The sequence below is a fragment of the Symphalangus syndactylus genome, chromosome 3 (genome assembly GCF_028878055.3).
Source record: "Symphalangus syndactylus isolate Jambi chromosome 3, NHGRI_mSymSyn1-v2.1_pri, whole genome shotgun sequence".
In the NCBI taxonomy this organism is placed as follows: Eukaryota; Metazoa; Chordata; class Mammalia; order Primates; family Hylobatidae; genus Symphalangus; species Symphalangus syndactylus.
The window spans coordinates 96,966,401-96,980,206 of record NC_072425.2 but is presented as its reverse complement, the minus strand read 5'-3'; positions in this window follow the sequence as shown (position 1 = coordinate 96,980,206).

The following is a 13,806-nucleotide window of genomic DNA, read 5'->3' as shown; positions in this document are numbered from 1 at the left end:
ATAAAACAGGCTGCAAAGCCATGATAAGAAATAGGTTTCTTTTGGCAACTGAAGCCAGGAGCTGGAAAATAATTCTTGCATTATGTTCTGGGCTGCTATGTCACAAATTCAGACATCTCTCAGATGTCTACAATGCAAATTAATTAATTTTAAAAGGAGGAGATGACCCTGTTTCTTTTGCAAAGGATAAGCTTTAGGATGCATGAGAAAATTGAAGAGAATTTTTCTCTTTGAAATCACTGACTCCTTTGAAGTTGGTCTTTGGTGAATCATCTTAAGTCATATACTTTCATCCTAAGTCATGTACTTTCCTAAGAGAGTTTTTTGTCGTTATTGCTAAAGTATTCTCATTCCTCACACTTGGGGGGCAGCATAGGTTTGAAGGGGTAGCCAGTGTGATCATAGATAGAGGACCTGGAGTAAGACTACTGTGTTCAGATTCATGGCAAGTTATCTAACCTCTCTGAGATTTTGTTTCCACAACTTTAAAATCCCAGTATTTAATATTACCCGCCTAAATGCATTGTTGTGAAATTTGAATGGCATAATCCATTTAACCTGGCACTGAGAAGGCATTGAACAAATGCTGTCTATTGTTACGATGAATTTATGTCCTGCTTGGTTTTTCAATTTCTTTTGTTGTTATTAACAAGAATTTTGAGAAAAAAACACTACAGCCTGATTTTTAAAATTTGGTAATTTTGGCAGTACTTATGTGTTATGACTTTTATTACAAAGATTAAAATCTTGATAAAGTTTGTTGTATTAGTAACTTTTAGTTTAATTGTATTTTGGCATTTTCCTACTATCTTCCTCTTCTCTCCTTCCTTCATCTTCCATTCATTTTCTTTTTTTGAGAACTATTAATATAAGGAGAAGTTTGAGGATGGGGGTGATTCTCTTCAGTAACTCTCTCTTTAATTCCCAGTGTCTGTCTGTCTTTTCTATTGGTTATATTTTGTGCCAGGTTCACACATGTACAGTAAATTGACAATAAGGCTGTGCCATCTGATGTTGTGCTTTAGATAGTGTGTTGATCAGTAGATGGTCTGCCAGCCATAGCTGTATAAACACATGCTCATCAACAACCAGGGCTGCATGACATGAAACAGCCACTGACTTGTGCAGTGGCATCCACGAGCAGCCCTCTTGTGCCATGCAAGGTGGCAGTGTGAAGCCCAACCTAATTGCTTCTCTTTTTTTCTCCCCCTGGAAATGTTACATCCCATAGCCTTTGTCCTGGGGTGATTACTACTTTGATCAGTCATTTTTTACGTAGTGTGTTACTTTCTCAGAACCAGCTAATTCAGGGATATTTGTAATGCATTAATTAATTAACTATCCTAAAGTATTAAAGTAACAATTTTCAGCAAATTATGGATTTGTGAACAAATAAACCTGAGAGGATTGTATTAGTTCATTCTTATAATGCTATAAAGAATTACCTGACACTGGTAATTTATAAAGAAAAGAGGTTTAATGGGCTTATCGTTCCACAGGCTGTAAAGGAAGCATGGATGGGGAGGCCTCAGGAAACTTACATTATGGTAGAGGGCAAAAGGGAAGCAAGCATATTTTCACATGGTGGTAGGAAAAAGAGAGAGAGCAAAGGGGGAAGGGCTGTACATATTCAAACAATCAGATCTCATGAGAACTCACTATCATGAGAATAGCAAGGGAGACATTTGCCCCCATGATCCAATCACCTCCCACCAGGTCCCTTTCCCAACACTGGGAATTACAATTCAACATGAGATTTTGATGGGGACGCAGAGCCAAACCAAATCATTCTGCCCCTGGCACCTCCAAAACCTCATGTCCTTCTCATATTTTGAAACACAATCATGCCTACCTAACAGTCCCCCAAAGTCTTAACATATTCCAGCATTAACTCAAAGGCCCAAGTCCAAAGTCTCATCAGAGACAAGGCAAGTCCTTTCCACCTATGAACCTGTAAAATCAAGAACAATTTAGTTACTTCAAAGATACAATGTGAGCACAGGCATTGGGTAAATGCTCCTGTTCCAAAAGGGAGAAATTGGCCAAATCATAGGGGCCACAGGCCCCATGCAAGTCCGAAACTCATGGGGGCAGTCATTAAATATCAAAGCTCCAAAATAATCTCCTTTGACTCTGTGTCTCACATCCAGGTCACACTGATGCAATGGGTGGGCTTCCAAGGTCTTAGGCAGCTCTGCCCCTGTGGCTCTGTTGGGTATAGCTCCCATGAATGCTTTCATGGGCTGGCACTGAGTGCCTGTGGATTTTTCAGGCACATGGTGCTAGCTGTCAGTGTATCTAACATCTTGGCATCTGGAGGATGGTGGCCCTCTTCTCACAGCTCCACTAGGCAGTGCCCCAGTGGGGATTCTGTATGGGTGCTTCAAGCCCACATTTCCCCTATGCACTGCCCTAGTAGAGGTTCTCCATGAGGGCTCTGCCCCTGCAGCAGGCTTCTGCCTGGACATCCAAGCATTTCCGTATGTCTTCTGAAATCTAGACAGAGAAACCCGAGCTTAAACTCTTGTCTTCTGCATGCATACCCACAGACCCAACACCACATGGAAGCTGCCAAGGCTTGGGGCTTGCACTGTCTGAAGCAATGGCCTGAGCTTTACTTTGGCCCCTTTTAGCTATGGTTGAAGCTGGAGCAAATGCAGTGCAGGGCACCATGTCCCAAGGTTGCACAGAACAGTAGGGCCCTGGGCCTGATGCACAAAACCATTCCATCCTCCTAGGCTTCTAGGTCTGTGATGGAAGGAGCTGCCATGAAGTTCTCTGAAATGTCTTCAAGGCATTTTTCTCTATTGTCTTGGCTATTAACATTCAGTTCCTCTTGACTTATGCAAATTTCTGCAGCCATGTTGCATTTCTTCTCAGAATTTTTTTTCAACCACATGGGTGGGCTGCAAAGTTTTCAAACTTTTATATGCTTTTTCCCTTTTAAATAAAAGTTCCAATATCAGACTATCTCTTTATCAAACTCATATGAAGTTAGGTTGTTAGAAGTGGCCAGGCTACTTCTTGAATACTTTGCTGCTTAGAAATTTCGTCTGCCAGATACCTTAAATCATTACTTTCAGGTTCAAAGTTTCACCTATCTCTAGCGCAGAAGCAAAATGCCACCAGTCTCTTTGCTAAAGTATAGCAAGAGTGACCTTTACTCCAGTTCCCAATAAGTTCCTCATCTCCATCTGAGACCTCCTCATCCTGGACTTCATTATCCATATCACTATCAGCATTGTGGTTAAAACCATTCAACAAGTCTCTAGGAAGTTCCAAACTTTCCCTCATATTCCTATCTTCTTCTGATCCCAGCAAACTGTTCTAAACTTTGCCCATTAACCAGTTCCAAAGTTACTTCCACATTTCCAGGTATCTTTAAAGCAATACCCCACTCCTGGTACCAATTTTCTGTACTAATCTGTTCTCACACTGCTATAAAGAACTACCTGAGACTGGGTTATTTATTTTAAAAAAAGACATTTAGTTGAGTCACAGTTCTGCAGGCTGTACAGGAAGCATTGCTGGGGAGGTCTCAGGAAACTTACAATCATGGAAAAGGGCAAAAGAGAAGCAAGCATGTCTTCACATGGTGGCAGGAGATACAGCGCGAAGCAGGTAGTGGTACACTTTCAAACAACCAGGTCTCATGAGAACTCACTATCATGAGAACAGCAAGGGGGACATCTGCTCCCATGATCCAATCACCTCCCTTCAGGTCTCTTTCCCAACATTGGGGATTACGATTCAACATGAGATTTGGATGGGGACATGGAGCCAAACCATATGAAGGATTATTCAAAATTATTCACTTTCCAAAGTGTATAATATGGCATACTTAAAATATAATCCTGGTTTCGGTAACAACATACAACAATGATGATAAAGAAGTTAATTTATAAAAGAAATGATCTAGGTCAGAACAGCTGATCTTTTATTCACAGATATGTTTGTAGAGGCAGTAAGAATTTGAAGTCCCATTAAAATATGGGTTAAAAAAAAAGTTTGCTTCTTTGTTTATATATAAACTGGTAATATGAGGTTTGCTTCATATATTGGATTTAGAAATCTCTGAAATCTCTAAGATCAGACATATAAATTTCATTTGTAAGTTGTAGTGTGTTAAATTTTATTTCTAGTAACTAATATCTATTTACTTACTGTAGATATGTTTAATTTAGTCATAATCAAAGAATTAAACAATTTTTGAATTCTCAAATATTTGTTTATTTATTTGCAATTTGCAAATAAATTACCAGTCAAGATTACCTTGACTAATTTTTTTTCTGTGAGCTTTCATTGTGTCTAAGCTTATTTCTTCAGCCAATATTTGGTAAGAACTTCCACTGAGTTAAATTGAGGAACAAAAGTGGACACCAGTTTGTTTTTTCCTGACTACTGTATGACCTATTTTCTTTTAGAAAATGAAAAGTTTGGGAGGGGGGAGGGACAGCATTAGGAGATATACCTAATGCTAAATGACGAGTTAATGGGTGCAGCAAACCAACACGGCACATGGATACATATGTAACAAACCTGCACGTTGTGCACATGTACCCTAAAACCTAAAGTATAATAATAAGAAAAAAAGAAAATGAAAAGTTTGTTTTATATATTTATATATTCATTTAGTCCTCCTGTAACCCATTTTTCAAAGCAACTCTGTGATTCTATATAGAGTTCCCGTCTTAGCATCCTCCTTTTATGACACAGGGGAAGGCATGCAACCAAGCAAAATAATCAAATGACTTTAGTGACTTTTTAAAGTTACAGTTATGGGAGAAAGTCTCCTTTTATCTTGGGTCATGAACCTAAGAGGGGAGAACCTGGAACGTGCTAAGGCAATTATTCTAGCTATATGAAGAAGGTTTCCAGGTTTCCTTGAGAACATAAAAATGTAAGATGTTAATGTGACTTTGGTGTTTCAGATAGGCAATGCAATGTTTTTCTTGTGGTTATTGCTGCCATTTTAATCACCACCCGTGGAAAGGAAAAACTGTGATGTCTCTGAATTCTGCTGCTAAAGAATATCAATGAAGACAGCCATTCTCAAATTTTAAAGTGCCTTGTTCATTTATGAAATTGGAGAAATAGGAGAATTCAATATAGATTTATACTTCTGATGATTACCTGTGTACTTGTGATAGTGTGTATATACAGATAATGCTTATATAATACCTAGTGTGTAATACTTAAGCATATAATATGTAGTCTATATTGACCATATGTTTCATATAAATCTAATATTTAAAATACTTATATGGTGCTTATATGTGACAGTCACTGCTCTAAACACTGTGCACACTTTGCAACATAAACAATCACTCAAAGTGGGTCATACTACTAAGTAAAAACCTAATCTATAAAACTCCCAGATGAAAACAAATGGAAATAACAACTCTGTAAATTTCAGTTAGGCAAATATTTCTCAGATAAAATGCCAAAGTACTCTGCCACATGAAGTAGATTTTTAAAATTAAAAATTTCTGCTCTGTGAAAGACAATGTTGAGAGATTAAAAGCTAAAACCATAGAAATTGGAAAAAAAATTGTAAATCGCACATCTGATAAAGCATTTATTTACAAATAATAAATTAAAAACTCTTGACACTCATAGGAATACAACAAAAAAGTTAAAAGTCGGATGAAAGATTAGAACAAACACTTCAGCAAAGTAGACTTACAGATAACAAAGAAGCATATGGAAATATTCTCAATGTTATTTTGAGTGAAAGTCTTAATCTTGAGTTCAAATTTGATTGCACTGTGGTCTGAGAGACAGTTTGTTGTGATTTCTGTTCTTTTACATTTGCTAGGAGTGTTTTACTTCCAATTATGTGGTCACTTTTAGAATAAGTGCAATGTGATGCTGAGAAGAATGTATATTCTGTTGATTTGGGGTGGAGAATTCTGTAGATGTCTATTAGGTCCGATTGGTCCAGAGCTGAGTTCAAGTCCTGGATAACCTTGTTAATTTTCTATCTCGTTGATCTGTCTAATACTGACAGTGGGGTATTAAAGTCTCCCATTATTATCGTGTGGGAGTATAAGTCTCTTTGTAGGTCTCTAAGAACTTGCTTTATGAATCTGGGTGCTCCTGTATTGGGTGCATATACATTTAGGATACTTAGTTCTTCTTGATGAATTTATCCCTTTACCATTATGTAATGGCTTTCTTTGCCTCTTTTGATCTTTGTTGGTTTAAAGTCTGTTTTATCAGTGACCAGAATTACAAACCCTGCATTTCATTCATTTATTTATTTATTTATTTATTTTTGTTATTCCACATTAGACAAATTCAAACTACATAGATATATTACTATGTATCCATTAGAATGATTTTTAAATGAAGTAGCAACTCTAAGTAAGTACCGGTTAGGTGGCAGAATAACTAGAACTTTCATACATTGATGATAGAAATGCACAATGACACAGCAACTTTGGGGAACAGTTTGGCAGTTTCTTATAAAGATAAAAGAAACATTTACTTTTCCTGTGATCTAGAAATCCAACTTGGCATGACTTAAGTGAAATTAAAACCTGTGTTCACACAAAAACCTTGTAGACATGTTTATAGTAGCTTTATTTGCAATCACCAAGACTAAGAACAATGCTAATGTCCTTTCACTGATGAAGAGAGAAACAAATTATGGTGCCCCCATACAATGGAATACTGCTCAGCAAAAAAAGATGAAATACACATGCAACAAAATAGAAAACTCAAAATGCATTATACTATGTAAAAGAAGTCAGATTAAAAAGACTATATATGGTTTGATTCCATTTATATGATATTCTTGTGGTAGACTTACTACTGGAAAAGAGACCAGAGGTGTGAATGCCAGGGGCTGGAAGTGGGTTGACTTTAAAAGGGAAATAAGCTACTTTGTGTTGGGGAAGAGGTGAAATAACGTCTATACCTTGATCATGACAGTGGGTATGTAACTGTATACTTTTGTTCATACTTACAGAACTGGACACTGAAAGGATATAAATGTTATTGTAAGTAAATTAAAAATTAATTTTTTTAAAAAAAGGTTAGGATGTGGGCCTCACCAAAGATTCATATTCATAAAACAAAAATCTCATGTTGTTAAGCATCTTGACCTTTAAGGAATAAGAGGTGGGTAGCTTTTGGGAGCGCTACTAATATTATTTCTGTTTGCCATAGTACTGTTAGAGAGATCACTTAGTGCCTGTTTAGTGACTACATACTTATGAACTATTAACTTTTGTGTATGCATGCTTTATTTGATATTAACAGTGTATAAAAACAAAAAAATTAAATCCTGAAAGCAATAAAAATTCTAAGCCTCAAAATGTGAAGTATACATCCCAAATTTCATAAAATATAGACTACATTAACAGTCCAAGAGAAAACACATCTGTGATTAGATTTTGAGCAACACACAGAGTTCTGCAAAAATGGCAACAACAGAAGTATGAACTTACTATTACTCACCTGAAATAAACGACAAAATAAAGGAATGTGTTTGCATTTCTGAATTCCCAAGGACTTCACAATATGATAAGGGATAGGAAAAGGAGAAAAGGAGAAAACATGCCATAGTTATAAGAAAGTAATTTTTGTTGTGTGGGTGTGTTAGAGGGGCTTAAGGGGTTTTTCTGACAGGAGTATGTGGGCTCCTGGAGTATCTAAACAGTGCTACACAGTGGAAAACTGTCATAGTGGGGAGTTCTGCTCTTCTGCTTATCTCCTGTGATGAGAAAAGCAGATGTCTTGTTCATCACGTATTGTTGATTCCCTCAGCCTTCTGCTTCAGAAAGTGACTAGTGCTCCAAATAAGGCTGGAAGAGGTATAAATACCAGAAAGTACAGCCCCACCTCTCCTTCTTTTCTCTCTTCAGCTGCTAGTAAAGTTTGAGTAGGGTGTGTGGATGGTTTTGGTGTACGTGTGGTGGCAGGTGAAGGGATGGGAATTCCTATTCTCATTATCTTTCTTACCAAGGGGTTGTCTTTATTTCCCAAATCCTTTCTCTCCTCTAGGGCTTATGATTCCCCAAATAAAAGGCAAGAATATTCTGCACATTTTTGGTTTATCTTCCTGTCATATTACCTTCCTAAGGCATTATACTAAGTGCATAAATAAAGAAAATAGTAGGGAAGATACAGGATGAAGAAAATGAAGATTAATATCTCAAAATATTATATACTCATAATTGTAACCTACAAATAAATGTGCAGAAATGTAGCAAACCTACAAATAAATGTGCAGCACATGGATGGCAAAATTAACTAATATATGAATAAGAAAGTAAATAAATATAATAAATAATAAAATATTAAATAATAATAAGTATAAAAGTATGCTTTTTCTAAGCTATGAAGGCATGCGAAAAATGTCAAAACTTCTAAGTTAATTTAAAAATGTTGTGTTCTCGTAGTGAGGAAGACTTGACCAAATGCTGTCAGATTAACCTGAAAGACTAAATGTCCAAGAAAAATTAGAAAAGAGAAGTTTATATAGGAAGGGGGCACACTCTCTCTGTAATTGTTAAGAATTCTTATGATCACTGTAATAAAGTAGTAAAAATAGAGCTGAATATGTATCAGAACCTAATGACTGTTGAAAGTGACATTGCAAATAATTAGAAAACATGAATTAACTTAAAAATCCTACTAGGAAACTGGCAGGTGATGGAGAAAAAATAATGCAGTATATTAGTCTATTCTCACACTGCTATAAAGAAATACCTGAGGTTGCTTCCAAGATGGTCGAATTGACGCAGAAGACGAGTGATTTCTGCATTTCCAACTGAGGTACCTGGTTCATCTCATTGGGACTGGTTGGACTGTGGGTGTAGCCCACAGAGGGTGAGCCAAGGCAGGGTGGGGCATCGCCTCATAAGGGAAGCACAAGGGTTCAGGGAATTTCCCTTTCCTAGCCAAGGAAAATCATGAGTGACTGTACCTGGAGTAATGGTACACTCCTGCCCAAATACTGTGCTTTTCCCACGGTCTTCACAACTGGCAGACCAGGAGATCCCCTCCTGTGCCTGGCTTAGCAGGTCCTATGCCCACAGAGCCTTGCATGCTGCTAGCCCAGCAGTCTGAGATTGACCTGGGATGTGGGAGTTTGGCAGGGGAAGGGGCATCTGCCATTGCTGAGGCTTGAGTAGGCGGTTCTATGCTCACAGTGTAAACAAAACAGCAGGGAAACTCTAATGGGGCAGAGCCCACCGCAGCTAAGCAAGGCCTACTGCCTCTCTAGATTCCACCTCTGGCGGCAGGGCATATCTGAACAAAAGGCAGCAGACAGCTTCTCGAGACTTCAAAGTCCCTGCCTGACAGCTCTGAAGAGAGCAGTGGTTCTCCCAGCATGGCATTCAAGCTCCTATAATGGACAGACTGGCTCCTCAAGTGGGTCGCTGACCCCCGTGTAGAATGACTGGGAGACACCTCCCAGTAGGGTCCGACATCTGTCTTCATACAGGCAGGTGTCCCTCTGGGACGAAGCTTCCAGAGGAAGGATCAGGCAGCAATATTTGCTGCTCTGCAGCCTCTGCTGGTGATACCCAGGCAAGCAGGGTCTGGAGTGGATCTCCAGCAAACTCCAACAGACCTGCAGCTGAGGGGCCTGTCTGTTAGAAGGAAAACTAACAAAAAGAAAGGAATAGCATCAACATCAACAAAAACGACATCCACACCAAAACCCCATCCTTAGGTCACCAACATCCACACCAAAACCCCATCCTTAGGTCACCAACATCAAAGACCAAAAGTAGATAAAACCACAAAGATGGGGAGAAACCAGAGGAGAAAGGCTGAACATTCTCCTCCAAAGGAACACAACTGCTCGCCAGCAAGGGAACAAAACTGGATGGAGAATGAGTTTGATGAATTGACAGAAGTAGGATTCAGAAGGTTGGTAATAACAAACTTCTCCAAGCTAAAGGAACATGTTCTAACCCATCACAAGGAAGCTAAAAACCTTGCAAAAAGGTTAGGTGAATGGCTAACTAGAATGACCAGTGTAGAGAAGAGCTTAAATGACATGATGGAGCTGAAAAGCACAGTACGAGAACTTCCAGAAGCATACACAAGCTTCAGTAGCCAACTCGATCAAATGGAAGAAAGGATATCAGTGATTGAAGATCAAATTAATGAAATAAAGCAAGAACACAAGATTAAAGGAAAAAGAGTAAAAAGAAATGAACAAAACCTCCAATAAATATGGGACTATGTGAAAAGACCAAATCTACGTTTGATTGGTGTACCTGAAAGTGACAGGGAGAATGGAACCAACTTAGAAAACAGTCCTCAGGATATTATCCAGGAGAACTTCCCCAACCTAACAAGGCAGGGCAACATTCAAATTCAGGAAATGCAGAGAACACCGCAAAGATACTCCTTGAGAAGAGCAACCCCAAGACACATAATTGTCAGATTCACCAAGGTTGAAATAAAGGAAAAAATGTTAAGGACAGCCAGAGACAAAGCTCGGGTTACCCAGAAAGGGAAGCACATCAGACTAACAGTAGATCTCTCTGCAGAAACTCTATAAGCCAGAACAGAGTGGGGGCCCATATTCAACATTCATAAAGAAAAGTATTTTCAACCCAGAATTTCACATCCAGCCAAACTAATCTTCATAAGTGAAGGAGAAATAAAATCACTTACAGACAAGCAAATGCTGAGAGATTTGTCACCAACAAGCCTGCCTTACAAGAGCTCCTGAAGGAAGCACTAAACATGGACAGGAACAACCAGTACCAGCCACTGCAAAAACATGCCAAACTGTAAAGACCATTGACACTATAAAGAAACTGCATCAATTAACGGGTGAAATAACCAACTAGCATCACAATGACAGGGTCAAATTCACACATAACAATATTAGCCTTAAATGTAAATGGGCTAAATGCCCCAATTAAAAGACACAGACTGGCAAATTGGATAAACAGTCAAGACCCATCAGTGTGCTGTATTCAGGAGTCCCATCTCACGTGCAGAGACCCACATGGGCTCAAAATAAAGGGATGGAGGAAGATCTACCAAGCAAATGGAAAGCAAAAATAAATAAATAAATAAATAAATAAAATGCAGGGTTTGTAATTCTGGTCACTGATAAAACAGACTTTAAACCAACAAAGATCAAAAGAGGCAAAGAAAGCCATTACATAATGGTAAAGGGATAAATTCATCAAGAAGAACTAAGTATCCTAAATGTATATGCACCCAATACAGGAGCACCCAGATTCATAAAGCAAGTTCTTAGAGACCTACAAAGAGACTTATACTCCCACACGATAATAATGGGAGACTTTAATACCCCACTGTCAGTATTAGACAGATCAACGAGATAGAAAATTAACAAGGTTATCCAGGACTTGAACTCAGCTCTGGACCAATCGGACCTAATAGACATCTACAGAACTCTCCACCCCAAATCAACAGAATATACATTCTTCTCAGCATCACATTGCACTTATTCTAAAAGTGACCACATAATTGGAAGTAAAACACTCCTAGCAAATGTAAAAGAACAGAAATCACAACAAACTGTCTCTCAGACCACAGTGCAATCAAATTTGAACTCAGGAGTAAGACGTTCACTCAAAATCGCACAACTACATGGAACTGAACAACCTGCTCCTGAATGACTACTGGGTAAATAACAAAATGAAGGCAGAAATAAAGATGTTCTTTGAGACAAATGATAACAACGACACAACATACCAGAATCTCTGGGACACATTTAAAGCAGTGTGTAGAGGGAAATTTATAGCAATAAATGCCCACAAGAGAAAGCAGGAGAGATCTAAAATCGACACCCTAACATCACAATTAAAAGAACTATAGAAGCAAGAGTAAACACATTCAAAAGCTAGCAGAAGACAAGAAATAACTAAGATCAGAGCAGAACTGAAGGAGATAGAGACACAAAAAAACCCTTCAAAAAATCAATGAATCCAGAACCTGGTTTTCTGAAAAGATCAACAAAATAGATTGTCTGCTAGCAAGACTAATAAAGAAGAAAAGAGAGAAGAATCAAATAGATGCAATAAAAAATGATAAAGGGTATATTACCACTGATCCCACAGAAATACAAACTACCATCAGAGAATACTATAAACACCTCTATACAAATAAACTAGAAAATCTAGAAGAAATGGATAAATTCCTCGACACGTACATTCTCCCAAGAGTAAACCAGGAAGAAGTGGAATCTCTGAATAGACCAATAACAGGCTCTGAAATTGAGGCAATAATTAAGAGCCTACCAACCAAAAAAAGTCCAGGACCAGATGAATTCACAGCTGAATTCTACCAGAGGTACAAAGAGGAGCTGGTACCATTCCTTCTAAAACTATTCCAATCAATAGAAAAAGAGGGAATCCTCCCTAACACATTTTATGAGGCCAGAATTATCCTAATACCAATGTCTGGTAGAGACACAACAAAAAAAGAGAATTTTAGACCAATATCCCTGATGAACATTGACAGTGCAAGACTTCATCTCAAAAAAAAAAAAAAAAAAAAGTGGCCTTTGCTTTAGTTTCCAATAAGTTCCTCATTTCCATCTGAGACCTCCTCAACCTGGACTTCATTGTCCATGTTACTATCGGTATTTTGCTCACAGCAATTTAATAAGTGTCTAGGAAATTCCAACTTTTCCCTCATCTTCCTTTCTTTTTCTAAGCCCTCCATACTTTTCTACCGCTGGCTGTTACTCAATTCTAAAGCTGCTTCCACATTTTCAGGTATCTTTATAGCAGTGCCCTATTCCTAGTACCAATTTTCTGTATTAGCCCATTCTTGCACTGCTATAAAGAAATACCTGAGACTGGGCAATTTATAAAGAAAAGAGGTTTAATTGGCTCATGATTCTGCAGGCTGTAGAGTAAACATGGCAGCATCTGCTTCTGAGGAAGCCTCAGGAAGCTTTCATTCATGGTGGAAGTTGAAGTGGGAGCAGGCATCTTACTTGGCAGGAGAAGGACCGAGAGAGAGGGGAGAGGTGCCACACACTTCTAAACAACAAAATCTCATGAGAACTCCCTCATTATACAGTACCAAGGAGGCACAGAGCTAAACCATTCATGAGAACTCTGCCCTCATGATCGAATCACCGGCCACCAGGCCCCACCTCCAATTACAATTCAACATGAGATTTGGGTGGGGACACAGATCCAAACCATATCTTCAGGACTTCCAATTGTTTTCTCATGTAAAACAGAGTGGAACTGAACTTTTAAATAGATGAATTTGAAGCCATAAAAATACCAAAGAAGAGAAGAACATTTTAAAAATTCTTAAATAAAGGAGATGGTTTCCAAGTCAAAAACAAAACCCAGATACTGTACAAGGACTTTTTATTTTGGCTGTATAAAACTGAGAAACATTTAAAGTACTATTACACTGGTAAAAAAGAAAACAAAAAGAATCAAATGCTTGTTAAGTATCAACTCCCTAAAATTAATCTATGAATTTAGGGCTAAACTAATTGAAATACAAATAAGTTAGCAAGAAATGTGATTGTTGTTGATTTGGTTTTTTGTTTGTTTTAAACAAATCAATATTTATTGAAATAAATATTAGATAATTTGTACAGCTTTCTTATCACACCCCATAGCATAGAGAAATTTTTTTTAATGTTTCAAATGTCTCCACCTGATCACGTCAAACTTCAATTATGTTTTAAGTAGCAGCGAACCAATTAATTAAATTAAAATGCAATTCTTATACAATCCAATTCTAGAGGGTCCAATGAACTGGGAACAATATATTCTTAAGAATTATATTAAAGCCATCTATATTCTGGAAACACTATCTTAGAAT